Below are 20817 nucleotides of genomic sequence, written 5' to 3'. Positions count from 1 at the left end.
AATTACCCGTTGATTAGGAAATAACAACTTTCATTGCATTTAGAAAACATTTACTGCATATAATGAATATTAATTATCAATAGTATTCAAATGTTTCTTTTTCATTCTGAAACTTACTGCGAATGACTGTTGTTCACTACTCACATTTTATATTGACTAGAATAAGCTTTGTTTCTAAATAATTTACAACCTTCTTCACATCTGAATTTGTTTCATCTTCGTCTTTCTTCATACACGGCTTTCTACTGAAGCAACGTTTCAATTACTTATAAGGGGCATCCTAAGGGGCTAATGATAGCCCCTTAACCACCCTTCTGGCAGAGCATATTCTGCCGTAGGCCTTCCAAAGCATTGCTAACTCTTTAGGGACCCCTCTCCCCCAGGCCAGCTAAGCTTTTGCCCTGGATCTTTTGTGAAGCTTCTATTGTCAAGAGGTAAATTAATGAAATTCACTACATTTTGTGTACAATATCTGAAAATATCACTACCATTTTTTTTACAAATAGAGTAATATATCTGAAAAAAATCAATACCATCTTTAATGAAAATGACAAACTACAAGTATAATTAATGGAAATGCATACCCTGTTTTGGCACAGCTACAAAGCCTTACCTTCAAAAGGTTTTATCTTCATTTAGCTGTCAAATTTCCATTGTAGCTATAGTAGTGTACATATTTGACAGAGTATAGTATTTGACTTTCAATTAGTATGTATAATACATCAACATTGACCCAATTAGGTTAAGGATTTTACATTTCTACAATTACTGTGCCCAAACTGTCCCGCCTGATGACAATACTGCCACGACAACTCTCCTCTGCACGCGCCCTCCCATCAGGGCGCGATGCCAGCTGGGAGGTTGGTGCGCGGCCTGCTGGGAGAGCGCTTGGCATGCTGGGAGGGCGGTGTGCGGCCTGCTGGGAGAGCGCGTGGCATGCTAGGAGGACGGCACACGGCCTGCTGGGAGGGCGCGCGGCCTGCTGGGAGGGTGAGCGCAGAGTGACTGCGGCGCTAGTGATAGGGGGATGACTCGTGGGCCCACAGGTAAGTAGGGATCAGCGTTGGAATGGCAGAGGTGAGTATTTTTTATTTTTTTTTAAAATATGGGGCCATTATTCTGTGAGGAGCACTATATGGGGCCATGTATAAAGTACGGAGCACTATGCAGGGCCATGTATACAGTAAGGAGAACTATGCGGGGCCATGTATACAGTATGGAGCAGTTTGCGGGGCCATATATACAGTATGGAGCATTATGCAGTGCCATATGTACAGTACGGAGCACTATGCGGGGCCATATATACAGTACAGAGCATTATGCAGTGCCATATGTACAGTAAGGAGCACTATGCTGGGTCATAAATACAGTACGGAGTACTATGCGGGGCCATGTATACAGTACGGAGCACTATGCGGGGCCATGTATACAGTACGGAGTACTATGCGGGGCCGTGTATACAATTTGGAGCACTATGCGGGGCCGTGTATACAGTACGGAGCACTATGCGGGGCCATGTATACAGTACGGAGCACTATGCGGTGCCATGTATACAGAACGGAGCAGTATGCGGGGCCATTTATACAGCACGGAGTACTATGCGGGGCCGTGTATACAGTACGGAGCACTATGTAGGGGCATGTATACAGTACGGAGCACTATGCGGTGCCATGTATACAGTACGGAGCAGTATGCGGGGCCATTTATACAGTACGGAGTACTATGCGGGGCCGTGTATACAGTACGGAGCACTATGCAGGGGCATGTATACAGTACGGAGCACTATGCGGGGCCATGTATACAGTACGGAGTACTATGCGGGGCCGCGTATACAGTAAGGAGCACTATGCGGGGCCATGTATACAGCACGGAGCAGTATGCGGGGCCATATATACAGTACGGAGCACTATGCGGGGCCATATGCACAGTACGGAGCACTATGCGGGGCCGTGCATACAGTACGGAGCACAATGCGGGGCCGGGAATACAGTATGGAGCAACATGTGGGGCCATATACAGTACAGACCAAAAGTTTGGACACACCTTCTCATTTAAAGATTTTTCTGTATTTTCATGACTATGAAAATTGTACATTCACACTGAAGGCATCAAAACTATGAATTAACACATGTGGAATTATATACTTAACAAAAAAGTGTGAAACAACTGAAAATATGTCTTATATTCTAGGTTCTTCAAAGTAGCCACCCTTTGCTTTGATGACTGCTTGGCACACTCTTGGCATTTTCTTGATGAGCTTCAAGAGGTAGTCACCGGAAATGGTTTTCACTTCACAGGTGTGCCCTGTCAGGTTTAATAAGTGGGATTTCTTGCCTTATAAATGGGGTTGGGACCATCAGTTGTGTTGTGCAGAAGTCTAGTGGATACACAGCTGATAGTCCTACTGAATAGACTGTTAGAATTTGTATTATGGCAAGAAAAAAGCAGCTAAGTAAAGAAAAACGAGTGGCCATTATTAATTTAAGAAATGAAGGTCAGTCAGTGCGAAAAATTGGGAAAACTTTGAAAGTGTCCCCAAGTGCAGTTGCAAAAGCCATCAAGCACTACAAAGAAACTGGCTCACATGAGGACCGCCCCAGGAAAGGAAGACCAAGAGTCACCTCTACTTCTGAGGATAAGTTTATCCAAGTCACTAGCCTCAGAAATCGCAGGTTAACAGCAGCTCAGATTAGAGACCAGGTCAATGCCACACAGAGTTCTAGTAGCAGACACATCTCTTCAACAACTGTTAAGAGGAGACTTTGTGCAGCAGGCCTTCATGGTAAAATAGCTTCTAGGAAACCACTGCTAAGGACAGACAACAAGCAGAAGAGACTTGTTTGGGCTAAAGAACACAAGGAATGGACATTAGACCAGTGGAAATCTGTGCTTTGGTTTGATGAGTCCAAATTTGAGATCTTTGGTTCCAACCACCGTGTCTTTGTGTGACGCAGAAAAGGTGAACGGATGGACTCTACATGCCTGGTTCCCACCGTGAAGCATGGAGGAGGAGGTGTGATGGTGTGGGGCTGCTTTGCTGGTGATACTGTTGGGGATTTATTCAAAATTGAAGGCATACTGAACCAGCATGGCTACCACAGCATCTTGCAGCGGCATGCTATTCCATCCGGTTTGCGTTTAGTTGGACCATCATTTATTTTTCAACAGGACAATGACCCCAAACACACCTCCAGGCTGTGTAAGGGCTATTTGACCAAGAAGCAGAGTGATGGGGTGCTACACCAGATGACCTGACCTCCACATTCACCAGACCTGAAAGCAATCGAGGTGGTTTGGGGTGAGCTGGACCGCAGAGTGAAGGCAAAAGGGCCAACAAGTGCTAAGCATCTCTGGGAACTCCTTCAAGATTGTTGGAAGACCATTTCCCGTGACTACCTCTTGAAGCTCATCAAGAGAATGCCAAGAGTGTGCAAAGCAGTCCTCAAAGCAAAAGGTGGCTACTTTGAAGAACCTAGAATATAAGACATATTTTCAGTTGTTTCACACTTTTTTGTTAAGTATATAATGCCACATGTGTTAATTCATAGTTTTGATGCCTTCAGTGTGAATGTACAATTTTCAAAGTCATGAAAATACAGAAAAATCTTTAAATGAGAAGGTGTGTCCAAACTTTTGGTCTGTACTGTATACAGTATGGAGTACCATGTGTGACCATATATACAGTACGGAGCACCATGCGGGACCATTATAAAGTACGGAGCATTATGCGGAGCCCAATATTCTGTATGGAGGACTATGTGGGGCCATTATACTGTATAGAGGACTATGTGGGGCCATTATTCTGTATGGAGGACTATGTGGAGCCCTGTATACTGTATGGAGGACTATGTGGGGCCCTGTATACTGTATGGAGGACTATGTGGGGCCCATTATACTGAATGGAGGACTATGTGGGGCCTATTATACTGTATGGAGAAGTATGTGGGGCCATTATACTGTACAGAGGACTATGTGGGGCCCTGTATACTGTATGGAGGACTATGTGGGGCCCTGTATCCTGTATGGAGGACTATGTGGGTCCATTATATTGTATAGAGGACTATGTGGGGCTCTGTATACTATGGAGGACTATGTGGGATCATTATACTGTATAGAGGACTATGTGGGGCCTTGTATACTGTATGGAGGACTATGTGGGACCATTATTCTGTATGGAGGACTATGCGGGGCCATGATTCTGTGAGGAGGACTATGTGGGGCCATTATACTGTATGGAGGACTATGTGGGCTTATTATACTGTATGGAGGACTATGTGGGCCCATTAAACTGTATAGAGGACTATGTAGGCCCATTATACTCTATAGTGGACTATATGGGGCCCTGTATACTGTATGCTGGACTATGTGGGGCCATTATACTGTATAGAGGACTATGTGGGGCCCTGTATACTGTATGAGGACGATGTGGGGCCATTATACTGTATAGAGGACTATGCGGGGCCATTATTCTGTATGGAGGACTATGCGGGCCATTATTCTGTATGGCGGACTATGCGGGGCCATTATACTGTATGGAGGACTATGTGGGGCCCATTATTCGGTATGGAGGACTATGTTGGGCCCATTATTCGGTATGGAGGACTAGGAGGGGCCATTATACTGTATGGAGGACTATGTGAGGCCATTATACTGTATGGAGGACTATGTGGGGCCCATTATACTGTATAGAGGACTATGTGGGGCCCAATATACTGTATGGAGGACTATGTGGGATCATTATACTGTATAGAGGACTATGTGGGGCCATTGTTCTGTATGGAGGACTATGTGGGGCCCATTATTCTGTATGGAGGACTATGTGGGACCCATTTTACTGTATGGTGGATTATGTGGGGCCATTATACTGTATGGAGGACTATGTGGGGCCATTATTCTGTATGGAGGACTATGTGGGGCCCTGTATACTGTATGGAGGACTATGTGGGGCCCTGTATACTGAATGGAGGACTGTGTGGGGCCCATTATACTGTATGGAGGACTATGTGGGGCCCATTATACTGTATGGAGCAGTATGTGGGGCCATTATACTGTATGGATGACTATATGCGGCCATTATACAGTATAGAGGACTATGTGGGGCCATTATACTGTATGGAGGACTAAGTGGGGCCCATTTTTCTGTATACAGGGCTATGTGGGGCCCTGTATAGTGTATGGAGGACTATGTGGGGCCATTATACTGTATAGAGGACTATGTGGGCACAGTATACTGTATAAAGGACTATGTGGGCACATTATACTGTATAGAGGACTATGTGGGGCCCTGTATACTGTATGGAGGACTATGTGGGGCCCTGTATACTGTATGAAGGACTATGTGGGGCCATTATATTGTACAGAGGACTATGTGGGGCCCTGTATACTAAGGAGGACTATGTGGGATCATTATACTGTATAGAGGACTATGTGGGGCCTTGTATACTGTATGGAGGACTATGTGGGGCCATTATTCTGTATGGAGGACTATGCGGGGCCATTATTCTGTGAGGAGGACTATGTGGGGCCATTATACTGTATGGAGGACTATGTGGGCTCATTATACTGTATGGAGGACTATGTGGGCCCATTATACTGTATAGAGGACTATGTAGACCCATTATACTGTATAGTGGACAATATGGGGCCCTGTATACTGTATGCTGGACTATTTGGGGCCATTATACTGTATAGAGGACTATGTGGGGCCCTGTATACTGTATGAGGACTATGTGGGGCCATTATACTGCAAAGAGGACTATGTGGGGCCATTATTCTGTATGGAGGACTATGCGGGCCATTATTCTGTATGGCGGACTATGCGGGGCCATTATACTGTATGGAGGACTATGTGGGGCCCATTATTCGGTATGGAGGACTATTTTGGGCCCATTATTCGGTATGGAGGACTATGAGGGGCCATTATACTGTATGGAGGACTATGTGGGGCCATTATACTGTATGGAGGACTATGTGGGGACCTTTATTCTGTATGGAGGACTATGTGGGGCCCATTATACTGTATAGAGGACTATGTGGGGCCCATTATACTGTATGGAGGACTATGTGGGGTCATTATACTGTATAGAGGACTATGTGGGGCCATTGTTCTGTATGGAGGACTATGTGGGGCCCATTATTCTGTATGGAGGACTATGTGGGACCCATTTTACTATATGGTGGATTATGTGGGGCCATTATACTGTATGGAGGACTATGTGGGACCCATTATACTGTATGGAGGATTATGTGGGCCCATTATTCTGTATTGAGGACTATGTGGGACCCATTATACTGTATGGAGGATTATGTCGGGCCATTATACTGTATGGAGGACTATGTGGGGCCATTATTCTGCATGGAGGACTATAAGGGGCCCATTAGTCTGTATGGAGGACTATGTGGGGCCCTGTATACTGTATGGAGGACTATGTGAGGCCATTATATTGTATGGAAGATTATGTGGGGTCCATTACACTGTATGGAGGACTCTTGGTGGCCATTATACTGTATGGAGGGCTGTGTGGGGATTACAGTTAGAGAATCATACTGTGATGGGGTCACCATTCTTTGTTGGGGGGATTGAGGAAGAGGGGTACAGTAGGGTCATCATACTGTGAGTGTGGAGGAATTCACTGTGGGGGTATCATACTGTGTTTGGGGGCACATTTGTTTGCATCATATATTATTATCTGTTTCATTCAAGGATTTTTATCCTGTGTTAAATTACATATTTAAATTAGGCCTTAGGGCCATATGCTTTTTACTGCTTTTACATAACATATAATATTCCACTATAATTTTTAAATTAATCGTTATATTTGATAAAGAATAACTTCCTCAATTGGAGACACTTTTTTAATAAATATCAAGGTTGGTCCGCGACTTTCTCCAAACTTTGAACTTTGGCCCTCTGTGTATTTGAATTTGACATCCCTGGCTTTAAAGGGAACCTGTCACATCCTATCTACCATCTAAACTGCCCCCATTGCTTTGTTAGTGACGCAATGGGCATCACTAACAAGCTTTTTTCATTAAAATCAGTGGTATTATAATGATTTTATAACATTATATACACTCGTCCTACCTGCTCATTTTCAGTCATAGGGGTGTGATTCAATTATTCAATCAGTGGCGGCGGCGCCACATTCAGTCACTGCTGGTGCCACCCACGTGTGTGAATATTGCTCCCAGCAAGCGCTATTATTGTGGGGCGCATGTGCATTTCTACATGTCCGGTGCTGGTCCTGCTCCTGCGCAGTGAGACTGTGCCGCTGCTCATGGGTCACTGCTGTATGCTTGCCTCCTAGGCCAAAATTTGCCAGCCCCTGCCTGTGACTCAACATGATGGGATGAAGGAGGATCAGGGCGATGATTAAATGATTCAGACTTTAGGCTGGTGAGACTGGACCGTGTGAATGACTGCGTGCTGCTGCCAGGCCCAATGGTAACATTATCTGCTATCCAACTGACCATCAGTTCGCACTGCTCTGGCTTCAGAAATTGTGTACCGTGCCTCCCTGCTAATTGTGACAGGAACCTATGTGTTGTAGATGGACATGTTTCTTGTGATCCAGCGACAGGCGTAGTCGCACCTGCCCCAAGACCTCGGCATCTGCGTGCACCATCATCAGCATTTCCACTTCACCGTCCCTTAACGCACGCCTTACGCATTTTTTAATTGCTCAGTCTCTTTAAACCACCTTTTTTTTAATAAAAGAAAAATATTGGACACCTGAAGCAATAAAAGCAGTTTTGGGGAGTTTACTCCATCGTAATGTAACAGATATAACACAAAAGTGTTTAGATGACAATCAAATTCAAACCATAAAACTGTAAAACTGTTACACTGTATGGCTGAGAAATGGAACTCTAGAAAAATTTTAACAGCTTTTGATCAGTTTTTCAGATCACAGAAATTTTCACAGACCACATTACTGTTAGAACCCTCCTGTTTGTTTTTCCATCTTGTGTTTTGCGGTCACGTGACCACCTGTCTTTATATTCCAGCTCCGCCCTCCTGGCTGAGCTGGACTTCAGTGTTTGACTGTTTCCCTAGCCAGGTGCTTCTGTGCCTTTCTCTGTCAGTTCGTTTGGTCCTTCTGGGACCTCTAGTACCTTTTTGTCTGTTTGTTTTTTTGTGTTCTGCAACAACTTCTCTGTTTAGGAGGTGTCCCATTTTTGTCCCAGTCCTTAGTTGTTTCAGGGATCCTTCCCCTTATGATATAGGTCTTCGTTCAGACTGGCCGAGGACTAAGGCGGGTCTGTTCGCTAGGAACAGGCAGCCCGCTATATCATAGGGATTCAGCTTAGTCTTACTGTAGGGACAGCTTTCCACTATCTTTCCTTAGTACTTGTTGCAGATCATAACAGTAAGTCCAGCCAAAAAAAAACTAAAAGGAAAGAAATTTGGGGATCAGTATGGTTTCCATCCAGGATTTGGCTCAACGCCTGCAGGGACTGTCTCTGGAGGTAGCCAAGTTCCAGCAACACGTGAGTATCTGTTCTGAAGCGCATTTTGTGGAACCCAAGGTAGGACTGCCTGATTTTTTTTATGGTAAACAGCAAGATTTTTTTTCCTTTAAAAATGATTGTTTGTTATATTTCTGTTTGAGAACAAGTTCCTCTGGGAATGAATCACAGCGAATTGGTTTTATTATGTCACTTTTGCACAAAGAACCACAGGGGTGGGCATTTTCTCTCCAACCTAATGATCCACGTTTAAGGTCTGTAGAAGAATTTTTTTCTGCTATGGGGCAATTATATGATGATCCTGACCGAGTCTCACCTGCTGAGGCAGAACTGTATAGAGGACTATGCGGGCCATTATTCTGTATCGAGGACTATGCGGGGCCATTATACTATATGGAGGACTATGTGGGGCCCATTATTTGGTATGGAGGACTATGTGGGGCCCATTATTTGGTATGGAGGACTATGTGGGGCCCATTATTCGGTATGGAGGACTATGTGGGGCCATTATACTGTATGGAGGACTATGTGGGGCCATTATACTGTATGGAGGACTATGTGGGGACCTTTATTCTGTATGGAGGACTATGTGGGGCCCATTATACTGTATAGATGACTATGTGGGGCCCATTATATTGTATGGAGGACTATATGGGGTCATTATACTGTATAGAGGTCTATGTGGGGCCATTGTTCTGTATGGAGGACTATGTGGGGCCCATTATTCTGTATGGAGGACTATGTGGGACCCATTTTACTGTATGGTGGATTATGTGGGGCCATTATACTGTATGGAGGACTATGTGGGACCCATTATACTGTATGGAGGATTATGTCGGGCCATTATACTGTATGGAGGACTATGTGGGGCCATTATTCTGCATGGAGGACTATGAGGGGCCCATTATTCTGTATGGAGGACTATGTGGGGCCCTGTATACTGTATGGAGGACTATGTGAGGCCATTATATTGTATGGAGGACTATGTGGGGTCCATTACACTGTATGGAGGACTCTTGGTGGCCATTATACTGTATGGAGGGCTGTGTGGGGATTACAGTTAGAGAATCATACTGTGATGGGGTCACCATTCTTTGTTGGGGGGATTGAGGAAGAGGGGTACAGTAGGGTCATCATACTGTGAGTGTGGAGGAATTCACTGTGGGGGTATCATACTGTGTTTGGGGGCACTTTTGTTTGCATCATATATTATTATCGGTTTCATTCAAGGATTTTTATCCTGTGTTAAATTACATATTTAAATTAGGCCTTAGGGCCATATGCTTTTTACTGCTTTTACATAACATATAATATTCCACTATAATTTTTAAATTAATCGTTATATTTGATAAAGAAAAACTTCCTCAATTGGAGACACTTTTTTAATAAATATCAAGGTTGGTCCGCGACTTTCTCCAAACTTTGAACTTTGGCCTTCTGTGTATTTGAATTTGTCATCCCTGGCTTTAAAGGGAACCTGTCACGTCCTATCTACAATCTACACTGCCCCCATTGCTTTGTTAGTGACGCAATGGGCATCACTAACAAGCTTTTTTCATTAAAATCAGTGGTATTATAATGATTTTATAACATTATATACATTTGTCCTACCTGCTCATTTTCAGTCATAGGGGCGTGATTCAATTATTCAGTCAGTGGCGGTGGACCAACATTCAGTCACTGCTGGCGCCACCCACGTGTGTGAATATTGCTCCCAGCATGCGCTATTATTGTGGGGCGCATGTGCATTTCTACATGTCCGGGTGCTGGTCCCGCTCCTGCGCAGTGAGACTGTGCCGCTGCTCATGGGCCACTGCTGTATGCTTGCCTCCTAGGCCAAAATTTGCCAGCCCCTGCCTGTGACTCAACATGATGGGAGGAAGGAGGATCAGGGCGATGATTAAATGATTCAGACTTTAGACTGGTGAGACTGGACCGTGTGAATGACTGCGTGCTGCTGCCAAGCCCAATGGAAACATTATCTGCTATCTAACTGACCATCTGTTCGCACTGCTGTGGCTTCAGAAATTGTGTACCGTGCCTCCCTGCTAAGTGTGACAGGAACCTATGTGTTGTGGATGGACATGTTTCTTGTGATCCAGCAACAGGCGTAGTCGCACCTGCCCCAAGACTAGAGATGAGCGTTGTTCTACTCGAACTGTTCGCCAATCTCAAATTCGAGCTGTTTTGGGCGGTGTTCGAGCCGTTCGGCGAACACGAACAATTTGAGAAAAATTCGGCTGTTCGAGGTTATGTTCGATAACTGTTCGTGCACCAAAATCATAACTGGATTTTTTCTCAGTAATGATGAAAATTAATGTTAATACGCAGTTTGAGTGTACAGCGGGGTGGGGGGAGGGGCAGGGGATGGATCTCTGCAGGAACAATGAAGATCTCCATTTTTTTTTCTCTTTCCCGCATTTACAGTGGGGAGGTGCAATCTGTGCCTATCAGCAGCGCACACACGGAGCGAAGTGCTTTTTTTCACACAAGCAAGGGCATGTGTCATTGGCAGTGTATGTCACATGTCCTTGCCCTATAAGACCAAGCCATTTTCCCCGTCGCCACCATTTTCTCACTGCTGCAGCTGCGTGTTAGATGGCACCGCTGTTGCTGTGTGCGCTATACCTTGTTAATTTCAAGCCAATTTTCGCACAAATATACAGATAGCTTGGGAGTAGGGAATAGTTGTGATTGCAGTCCTTTTAAGGACTAGGTTACAGCATTTCCTACGACTTTTATCAGGCAGGTCTGTGCTCTTAAATAGATAGGTTGTGGGAGTAAAGACTAATTGTAATTGGAGTCCTTTTCAGGACTAGGTTACATCAGTTCCTATCAGTTTTTGCCAGGCAGGTCTGTGCCAGTGCTGTGCAAGTTTTTTTCACAGCATTTGGCTGAATCTAGCAAAGCTAATCCTTTTTGGCCTATTGCAGAGTGTGTTAGTCAGTGGAGTAGCCTATCTGTGTTGCAAGATATACCACCTGTGTATAGAATACCAATTTTTTTACTGCACCTAGTGAAGTAAAATCTTTTGGGCATAGCATCATTCTATTAGTCCATCTATACTGACCTCCATCAGGTTGCAAACTGAATCTAATTTTTTTCTGCATCTAGCTCTGAAAAAATATTGGGCTTCTAGCTGTGTGTGGGTCTTGTTCTATTAATCCATCTATACTGACCTCCATCAGGTTGCAAACTGAATATAATTTTTTTCTGCATCTAGCTCTGAAAAAATATTGGGCTTCTAGCTGTGTGTGGGTCTTGTTCTATTAATCCGTCTATACTGACCTCCATCAGGTTGCAAACTGAATATAATTTTTTTCTGCATCTACCTCTGAAAAAATATTGGGCTTCTAGCTGTGTGTGGGTCTTGTTCTATTAATCCATCTATACTGACCTCCATCAGGTTGCAAACTGAATATAATTTTTTTCTGCATCTAGCTCTGAAAAAATATTTGGCCTTCTAGCAGTGTGTGGGACTTGTTCTATTAGTCCACCTATACTGACCTCCATCAGGTTGCAAACTGAATATATTTTTTTCTGCATCTACCTCTGAAAAAATATTGGGCTTCTAGCTGTGTGTGGGACTTGTTGTATTAGTCCATCTATACTGACCTCCATCAGGTTGCAAACTGAATATATTTTTTTCTGCATCTACCTCTGAAAAAAATATTGGGCTTCTAGCTGTGTGTGGGTCTTGTTCTATTAATCCATCTATACAGACCTCCATCAGGTTGCAAACTGAATATAATTTTTTTCTGCAACTAGCTCTGAAAAAATATTTGGCCTTCTAGTAGTGTGTGGGACTTTCTCTGTTAGTCCATCTATACTGACCTCCATCAGGTTGCAAACTGAATATATTTTTTTCTGCATCTACCTCTGAAAAAATATTGGGCTTCTAGCTGTGTGTGGGTCTTGTTCTATTAATCCATCTATACTGACCTCCATCAGGTTGCAAACTGAATATAATTTTTGTTATGCACACGCCCGGGCTAAGCGGCGTGTGCGTGTGATTGTAGTGATTCCACTGGACCGTGCCGGAGAGTGAATGCCTGGAGGGGCGTGACTAAGTATTCACCCGATCCGACCAGGGTCGCACGACGGCATACGACGCCAGTGCACCAAGGAGGAACCGAGCAGAGGGACCAGGTGCTACTCCAGGACAGACCCCGGACACGGCTGTTGACCCACACAGGGGAATACAGGAACAGGCTGGTAGGCTGGCACACAGACTGGTGGGTATAGGCAGGCACGACTGGTATGCAGGCAGGCGGGTATGCAGGCAGGGGGGTAAAGTCAAGCACAGCTAGAGTGCAGACAGGGAGGCACTAGCAGGTAGGAACACAGGCGGGATAGGACCCAGTACACACCGGGACTCAGGAACAATACAGGCAGAGGGTTACAGGCAAGCACAGCTAGAGTGCAGACAAGGCTGAGCAGGGAGGACAGGGCTCTGTTCACACGGAACAGACAGGAAGGGAAAGACAGAGCCAGATACTCACACAGTACTTGCAGAGACAACAAGCAGGAGTTAGGTACGAGTTCAGACTCTGCAGAAAAAGGAAGGGAACGGACATAGAGGCAAAACAGGTAAAGGACAGGAGAGAGTTCAGACTGGAACTGAGTGTACGGAGGAGACCGACACTGCAGAGGGATACAGGAGCGGGTCTGGGAATACGGCCCCCAGAGAGGCGGAACGAACAGGCAAGGAGCGTGTTCAGACAGGACAGACCAGACGCAGGAGCGGGTCTAGGAAATCGGCCACTAAAAGGCGGAACGAACAGGCAAGGAGCGTGTTCAGACAGGACAGACCAGAGAACACAAAAAGGACACAGTTCAGACACGGGAGCTGATACCGCAAAGCAGGAGACATACAGGACTCAGTTCAGACACGGGAGCTGAAACCGCAAAGCAGGAGACATACAGGACTCAGTTCAGACACGGGAGCTGATACCGCAAAGCAGGAGACATACAGGACACAGTTCAGACACGGGAGCTGATACCGCAAAGCAGGAGACATACAGGACTCAGTTCAGACACAGGAACTGATACAAAAAGCAAGAGACGGGACCTGGCACCTTCAGAGTGCAAGCACACACTGAAGGAAACACTATGCTCAGGCAGGGATAGAAGGGAGCTGCTGAGCTATATACCAAGTGACAGACAGCAATAGGCTGAGGACGCACAAGGGGTGTGACCCACAGCAGGTACAAAAGGCAGGAAGTGATCGGGCGCCGCCCTTAAGCAGCAGAAACAGACACAAACAGACAGCATGGAGGGAAGCCAGAGAGACATTCTGGACAGGAGATCAAGTGCGCCCTCTTGCACAGTGGGAGATGGACCACCATGCAAGGACGCCGCCAGGTATGTTACAATTTTTTTCTGCATCTAGCTTTGAAAAAATATTTGGCCTTCTAGTAGTGTGTCGGACTTTCTCTATTAGTCCATCTATACTGACCTCCATCAGGTTGCAAATTAAAAATAATTTTTATCTGCATCTACAGTACCTCTGAAAAAATATTTGGGCTTCTAGCTGTGTGTGGGACTTGTTGTATTAGTCCATCTATACTGACCTCCATCAGGTTGCAAACTGAATATATTTTTTTCTGCATCTACCTCTGAAAAAATATTGGGCTTCTAGCTGTGTGTGGGACTTGTTGTATTAGTCCATCTATACTGACCTCCATCAGGTTGCAAACTGAATATATTTTTTTCTGCATCTACCTCTGAAAAAATATTGGGCTTCTAGCTGTGTGTGGGTCTTGTTCTATTAATCCATCTATACAGACCTCCATCAAGTTGCAAACTGAATATAATTTTTTTCTGCATCTAGCTCTGAAAAAATATTTGGCCTTCTAGTAGTGTGTGGGACTTTCTCTGTTAGTCCATCTATACTGACCTCCATCAGGCTGCAAACTGAATATATTTTTTTCTGCATCTACCGCTGAAAAAATATTGGGCTTCTAGCTGTGTGTGGGTCTTGTTCTATTAATCCATCTATACTGACCTCCATCAGGTTGCAAACTGAATATAATTTTTTTCTGCATCTAGCTCTGAAAAAATATTTGGCCTTCTAGTAGTGTGTCGGACTTTCTCTATTAGTCCATCTATACTGACCTCCATCAGGTTGCAAATTAAAAATAATTTTTATCTGCATTTACAGTACCTCTGAAAAAATATTTGGGCTTCTAGCTGTGTGTGGGACTTGTTGTATTAGTCCATCTATACTGACCTCCATCAGGTTGCAAACTGAATATATTTTTTTCTGCATCTACCTCTGAAAAAATATTGGGCTTCTAGCTGTGTGTGGGACTTGCTGTATTAGTCCATCTATACTGACCTCCATCAGGTTGCAAACTGAATATATTTTTTTCTGCATCTACCTCTGAAAAAATATTGGGCTTCTAGCTGTGTGTGGGTCTTGTTCTATTAATCCATCTATACAGACCTCCATCAGGTTGCAAACTGAATATAATTTTTTTCTGCATCTAGCTCTGAAAAAATATTTGGCCTTCTAGTAGTGTGTGGGACTTTCTCTGTTAGTCCATCTATACTGACCTCCATCAGGTTGCAAACTGAATATATTTTTTTCTGCATCTACCTCTGAAAAAATATTGGGCTTCTAGCTGTGTGTGGGACTTGTTGTATTAGTCCATCTATACTGACCTCCATCAGGTTGCAAATTGAATATAATTTTTTTCTGCATCTAACCCAGCCAATAGTTTTGGCCTAATACCACAGTTTGGCCACTCAGCTCTGCTCGGTTACCATCCATTGTTTTTTTGTGCAAACAACTCCAGAGTTGTGAATTAGTTAACCACCAAAATGAGTGGAAAAAGGCCTGCTGCTGGTGGAAAGGGGAATAGGCGTGTTGGGAAGGGGAAAAAAGGTTGTGTCCGTGGGGTAGGTGTTAAAGCAACAGTAACATCTGCAGAAGAAAGACCATCTTCCAGCCAAACTAAAATGTCTACTTCTTTTAGCGGACAATGTGATAAGATCCCTTTCTTACGGCCACGCCAATCGCTACAAATTCCAGATGAGGCACAAAAACAGCAGGTGCTTCAACGGATATCAAGTGCTCCTTTAAGTGGGCTCTCCTCCACATCAACTTCAACATCACAAATACTCCAGTCCTCAAAGGTGTCACCCAAATCGCACTTGCTTCCTCACAGCTCCCAAATCTCCAGCTGCCCGTCTGAGTATGAGGTAGAACAGATGGTTGAGTCTGCAGAGCTGTTTACTCATACTATAGCCTGGGAATCAGAGGTCGACTCCAGCGCTTCTGTGAATCCAGACGAGGAAATGATCTGCACTGATGCCCAGAATCTTTATGAGTCGGATCCAGGACCAGACGCAGAAGGTTCTGACCATAATGTAGACCCTCATTCCCAAACTGTAACTCCTGTTGGTGGAGACAATGAGGAAGACGATGATAAGACTCAAATACCTGATTGGAGCGACAACTTTAGTTTTTTGTCAGGGCAGGAACAGGTTGGCTCTGAGGACGACGGGTGTGATAACACACAGGGTGATGATGATGAGGTTGGAGATCCCACTTACTGTCAACCCACAGTCAGCCAAGAGATGAGGTCAGCAGAGGAGGTGGAGGAAGATGCTAGTGATGACGAGGTCAGGTTGCGCCTTCCTGGACAGAGACGTAGTACTGGAAGCACGTCAACAACTGCATCCTCAAACACAACTCTGCCTCTCACCACAAGTCGTGGTGGCTCTTCAGGTCGCATGTGTTAGAACCTTGCTCTTAGGTTTTTTTTCCTTTGCTGGTCACATGACCTTGTTGGCCTATTTAATCCTGCTCCGCCCTTCTGGCTTTGCTGGACTTCATTGTATATCTACTTTCTAGCTAGCCTGTGCTCTGTGTCTTGCTCTGTTAGTTTGCTTGGTTTACTGACCTCTATGTTCTATATATTTTGTTTGTTCGTCTGTCTGCTACTATTTCTGTTAGGAGGTGTCCCATATTCCTCCCTGTCCTTAGTACTTGTAGGGATTCCTTCCCCACATCTATAGGTCTCCGTACAGACTAGCTTAGGACTTTAGCAGGTCTGATCGCAGGATCAGGTTCCCTGTTACATCGTAGGGATTAAGCTGAGTTCTATCGTAGGGACAGATCTCCTCTCTTTCCTTAGCTCTGGTAGCAGAACATAACAGTAAGTCCAGCCAGCAAATTCTCTAAGGAAAGATTTTTCTGTTCCATCATGGTGTCGGTTCAGGAATTGGTTCATCGCCTGCAGGGACTCTCTCTGGAGGTGGCCGAGCTCCGTCAGCACGTGAGTAACTGTCCTGGAGCACATTTCTTGGAGCTTAAGGTATGTTTGCCGGATTTATTTTTTGGTGAACACCGAGAATTTTTTTCATTCAAAAATGCTTGCTTATTGTATTTTCGTTTGAGACCTAAGTCCTCTGGGGATGAATCCCAGCGCGTAGGGTTCATAATGTCACTTTTGCGCAAAGAGCCTCAGGAGTGGGCCTTTTCTTTGCAACCTAGTGATACATGCTTCAGATCAGTGGATAGTTTTTTTTCTGCTTTGGGACTATTATATGATGATCCTGACCGTGTCGCATCAGCTGAGACTGAGTTGAGACGTTTAAAACAAGGATCAGGTAATGTGGAAAAATATTGTACTCATTTCCGTCGTTGGTCTACTCAAACAGGGTGGAACGATTCTGCTCTGAAAAGTCTATTTCTTGCTGGGCTCAGTGAAAGGGTTAAAGACCTGCTAATTGCTTATCCTACACCTGAAGATTTGCAACAGGCTATGCAATTAGCTATACGGGTGGATAGAAGACTGCGTGCAAGGGTTAATGAGAGCAAATCCTCTGCTATGTCAGTTTCTGGTTATGAGAATGTGTGTACTAACAGTGGTGAACCGATGGAGATTGGATCGGTGGCACCTCGCTCTCAAGAAAAAGACCGTCGATTTTTTGAAGGCTTGTGTTTCTATTGCGGAAAATCTGGTCATTTGATTAAAGGCTGTGAGCTTCGTATGAAGAAAGAAAAAAAAATGGTCAGTCATGCCCGTATTGCCTGTTTAAATTCCAAGGTTGTATTTTTAGCTGCTTCCACGATTGCTCAGGAAAAATTAATGGAATTTCGGGTGTTTGTCGATTGTGGGTCTACTCTGAATGTTATTGATGGGGGATTCGTGGAAAGACTCAATTTAAAACCTGAACCTTTATCATCCCCCATTGCTGTGGTTTCTGTGGATGGTTCCCCTTTGAAGAATATTACTCTCAAGGTCTGTGAATTTCCTCTCACTATTAATGGTGTTCACCATGAGAAATTGGATTTGGTAGTGTTGAATAACTTTCCTTCTCCAGTAATATTGGGATTGCCCTGGTTAAAATTTCACAATCCTGTACTGGATTGGTCTACCAGTGAAATTAAATCCTGGAGCCATAAATGTTATGACAAGTGTTGTAATGGGCGTATTGCAGCTTTGGATAGAGGAGAATTGCCTGTTCCTATTCAGGATTTTTCGAGAGTTTTTTCTGAGAAGGAATCGCAGGTTTTGCCTCCCCATAGAGACTATGATTGTTCTATTGAATTTGTCCCTGGAGCGACTCTTCCTAAAAGTCGTTTATTTAACCTTACTATTCCTGAGAGGAAGGCTTTGGAGGAATACATACAGACAAGTTTGGCCGCCGGTCACATTAGGCCCTCTAAGTCTCCTGTGGCGGTTGGATTTTTTTTTGTAAAAAAAAAGGACGGCGGTTTACGTCCTTGTCTGGATTTTCGTGAGATTAACAAAATTACTGTACGCAATCCTTACCCACTGCCATTGATTCCTGATCTGTTTAACCAGTTAATGGGGGCCAAGTGGTTCTCTAAAATTGACCTTAAGGGGGCATACAATCTGTTGCGCATGAAGGAGGGTGACGAATGGAAGACTGCTTTTAACACTCCTGTGGGTCATTTTGAGAATCTGGTTATGCCTTTTGGTCTTACTAATGCTCCTGCATTTTTTCAGAATCTGATTAATGACATCCTTAGACCTTTGATCGGTAAAAATGTGGTTGTGTATTTGGATGACATTTTGATTTATTCGCCGGATCTGGAGTCTCATTGGCGGAGCGTGCGTGAGGTATTACAGTTATTAATGGACAATTCGCTTTTTGCTAAGCTGGAGAAATGTGAGTTCGCTGTACAGAGAATTAGTTTTTTGGGCTACATTATCTCCAGCAAAGGTTTTGAGATGGATCCGGTTAAGGTTCAGGCTGTGCAGGAATGGCCTAGGCCTATTGGTTTGAAATCGATACAGAGGTTTTTGGGTTTCGTCAATTACTATAGAAAATTCATAAAAATTTTTTCTAGTATTGTCAAACCTCTGACTGATCTCACCAGGAAAGGTGCTGATGCGGTTCAGTGGTCTTCTGAGGCCATTGAAGCTTTTGTGTATCTCAAGGAGAGGTTCACCTCTGCTCCCATCCTTATGCAGCCTGATGTTACTAGGCCGTTTTTGGTTGAGGTCGATGCTTCCTCTGTGGGGGTTGGCGCAGTATTGTCTCAGGATAACGGGGATGGATTACATCCCTGTGCCTTTTTTTTAAAAAATTTTTCGGAGACTGAACTGAATTACGATATTGGTAATCGGGAATTATTGGCTATTAAACTCGCATTTGAACACTGGCGCCACTTCTTGGAAGGTGCGGAATTTCCCGTTCAGGTTCTTACGGATCATAAAAATCTGATATATCTTGATGCTGCCAAGCGCCTGAATGCCCGTCAGGCTAGGTGGGCACTGTTTTTCTCGCGGTTTAATTTCTCCGTTACTTACATCCCTGGTACTAAGAATGTTAAGGCGGATGCCTTGTCTCGCAGTTTTTCTCCCATAGTCGGTGCTGAGAAAGAGGAGAACATTTTACAAGAAGGTGTTGTGATAGCTGCTTTGGACTCCGTTTTGGAAAATGAGATTCTTAAAGCACAGGAGAATGCCCCTTCTAACACTCCTCATGGGAGGTTGTTTGTGCCTGGGACCTTTAGGAGAGATTTGTTTGTTGAGTGTCACGAATCTCGGTTGGCAGGTCATCCCGGAATCTCGGAGACCAAGAGACTGGTGGGTCGCAGTTTTTGGTGGCCTGGATGGCAGAAGGAAGTCATTAAGTGGGTGCGTCAATGTACTATATGTGCTAGATCTAAGTCCTCACATACTCCTGCTGCGGGGTTGCTTTGTCCTTTGGAGGTTCCCAGTGCTCCTTGGACACATTTGGCTATGGACTTTATAACTGACCTTCCCCCCTCTGAGGGTTTTACTGTCATCTGGGTGGTCGTGGACCGTTTTAGCAAGATGTGTCACTTGGTTCCTTTCGTCAAACTGCCCTGCGCTAAAACTCTCGCTAAGGCCTTTGTCAAGGAAATTGTCAGACTTCATGGCGTTCCTACTGACATTGTTTCTGATAGGGGTCCTCAGTTCGTGGCTCGTTTTTGGCGTGCCTTTTGTGATAGGTTGGGAGTTCATTTGTCGTTCTCGTCCGGATATCATCCTGAATCTAATGGCCAGACAGAAAGGAAAAACCAGGATGTTGAGCAGTTCTTGTGTTGTTTTGTGGCAGACAATCAAGAGGGGTGGTCTGAGTTTCTGCCACTTGCTGAATTTGCTCTGAACAATCATACATCTTCTTCTGCTGGTTGTTCGCCTTTTTTTTGTTGTTCTGGGAGACATCCGTCGTTTGGGTCGTTCTCCAAGTTGGGATCTGCCGTGCCTGAGGAGGAGAATTTTTCCGGTGATTTGGAGAGAGTTTGGACGGATGTACGTGGTAATCTTCAGGAGGCCAACAGAAAATCTAAAGACTACTTTGATAGGAAACGACAGGAGGTTTTGTTCGCTGTTGGTGACATGGTTTGGTTGTCCTCTAGGAATCTGCGGTTGAGGATTCCTTCAAAGAAATTGGGTCCCAAGTTTGTAGGGCCTTTTAAGGTGCTTCAGGTTGTCAACCAATCTGCTGTTAGGTTGGAGGTTCCTACCTCCTGGAGAATTAATCCGGTATTTCATGTCTCTCTGTTGAAAAAAGCTGTTGTATCGGATTGTGACGCCTCTGCCTCTGTTCCTCCGGTGGTGGAGGACGGGGAATATGAAATTTCTCGCATCCTTAACTCTAGACGGTATAGAGGTAGTTTGCAGTATCTTGTGGCCTGGAAAGGTTTCGGTCCCGAGGATAACTCTTGGGTGAGGTCGGATGATGTTTCCGCGTCCAGACTTATCAGAGCGTTTCACAGGAGATTTCCTGATAAGCCTGGTCCTAGGGGATCCGGAGGATCCTCTTAGAAGGGGGGTACTGTTAGAACCTTGCTCTTAGGTTTTTTTTCCTTTGCTGGTCACATGACCTTGTTGG

This window comes from Phyllobates terribilis, unplaced genomic scaffold, assembly GCF_046119375.1.
Source record: "Phyllobates terribilis strain yellow unplaced genomic scaffold, ASM4611937v1 Scaffold_11__3_contigs__length_659146591, whole genome shotgun sequence".
Taxonomy (NCBI): Eukaryota; Metazoa; Chordata; class Amphibia; order Anura; family Dendrobatidae; genus Phyllobates; species Phyllobates terribilis.
The sequence above is the reverse complement of the archived record's forward strand: the minus strand, read 5'-3'. Positions refer to the sequence as shown.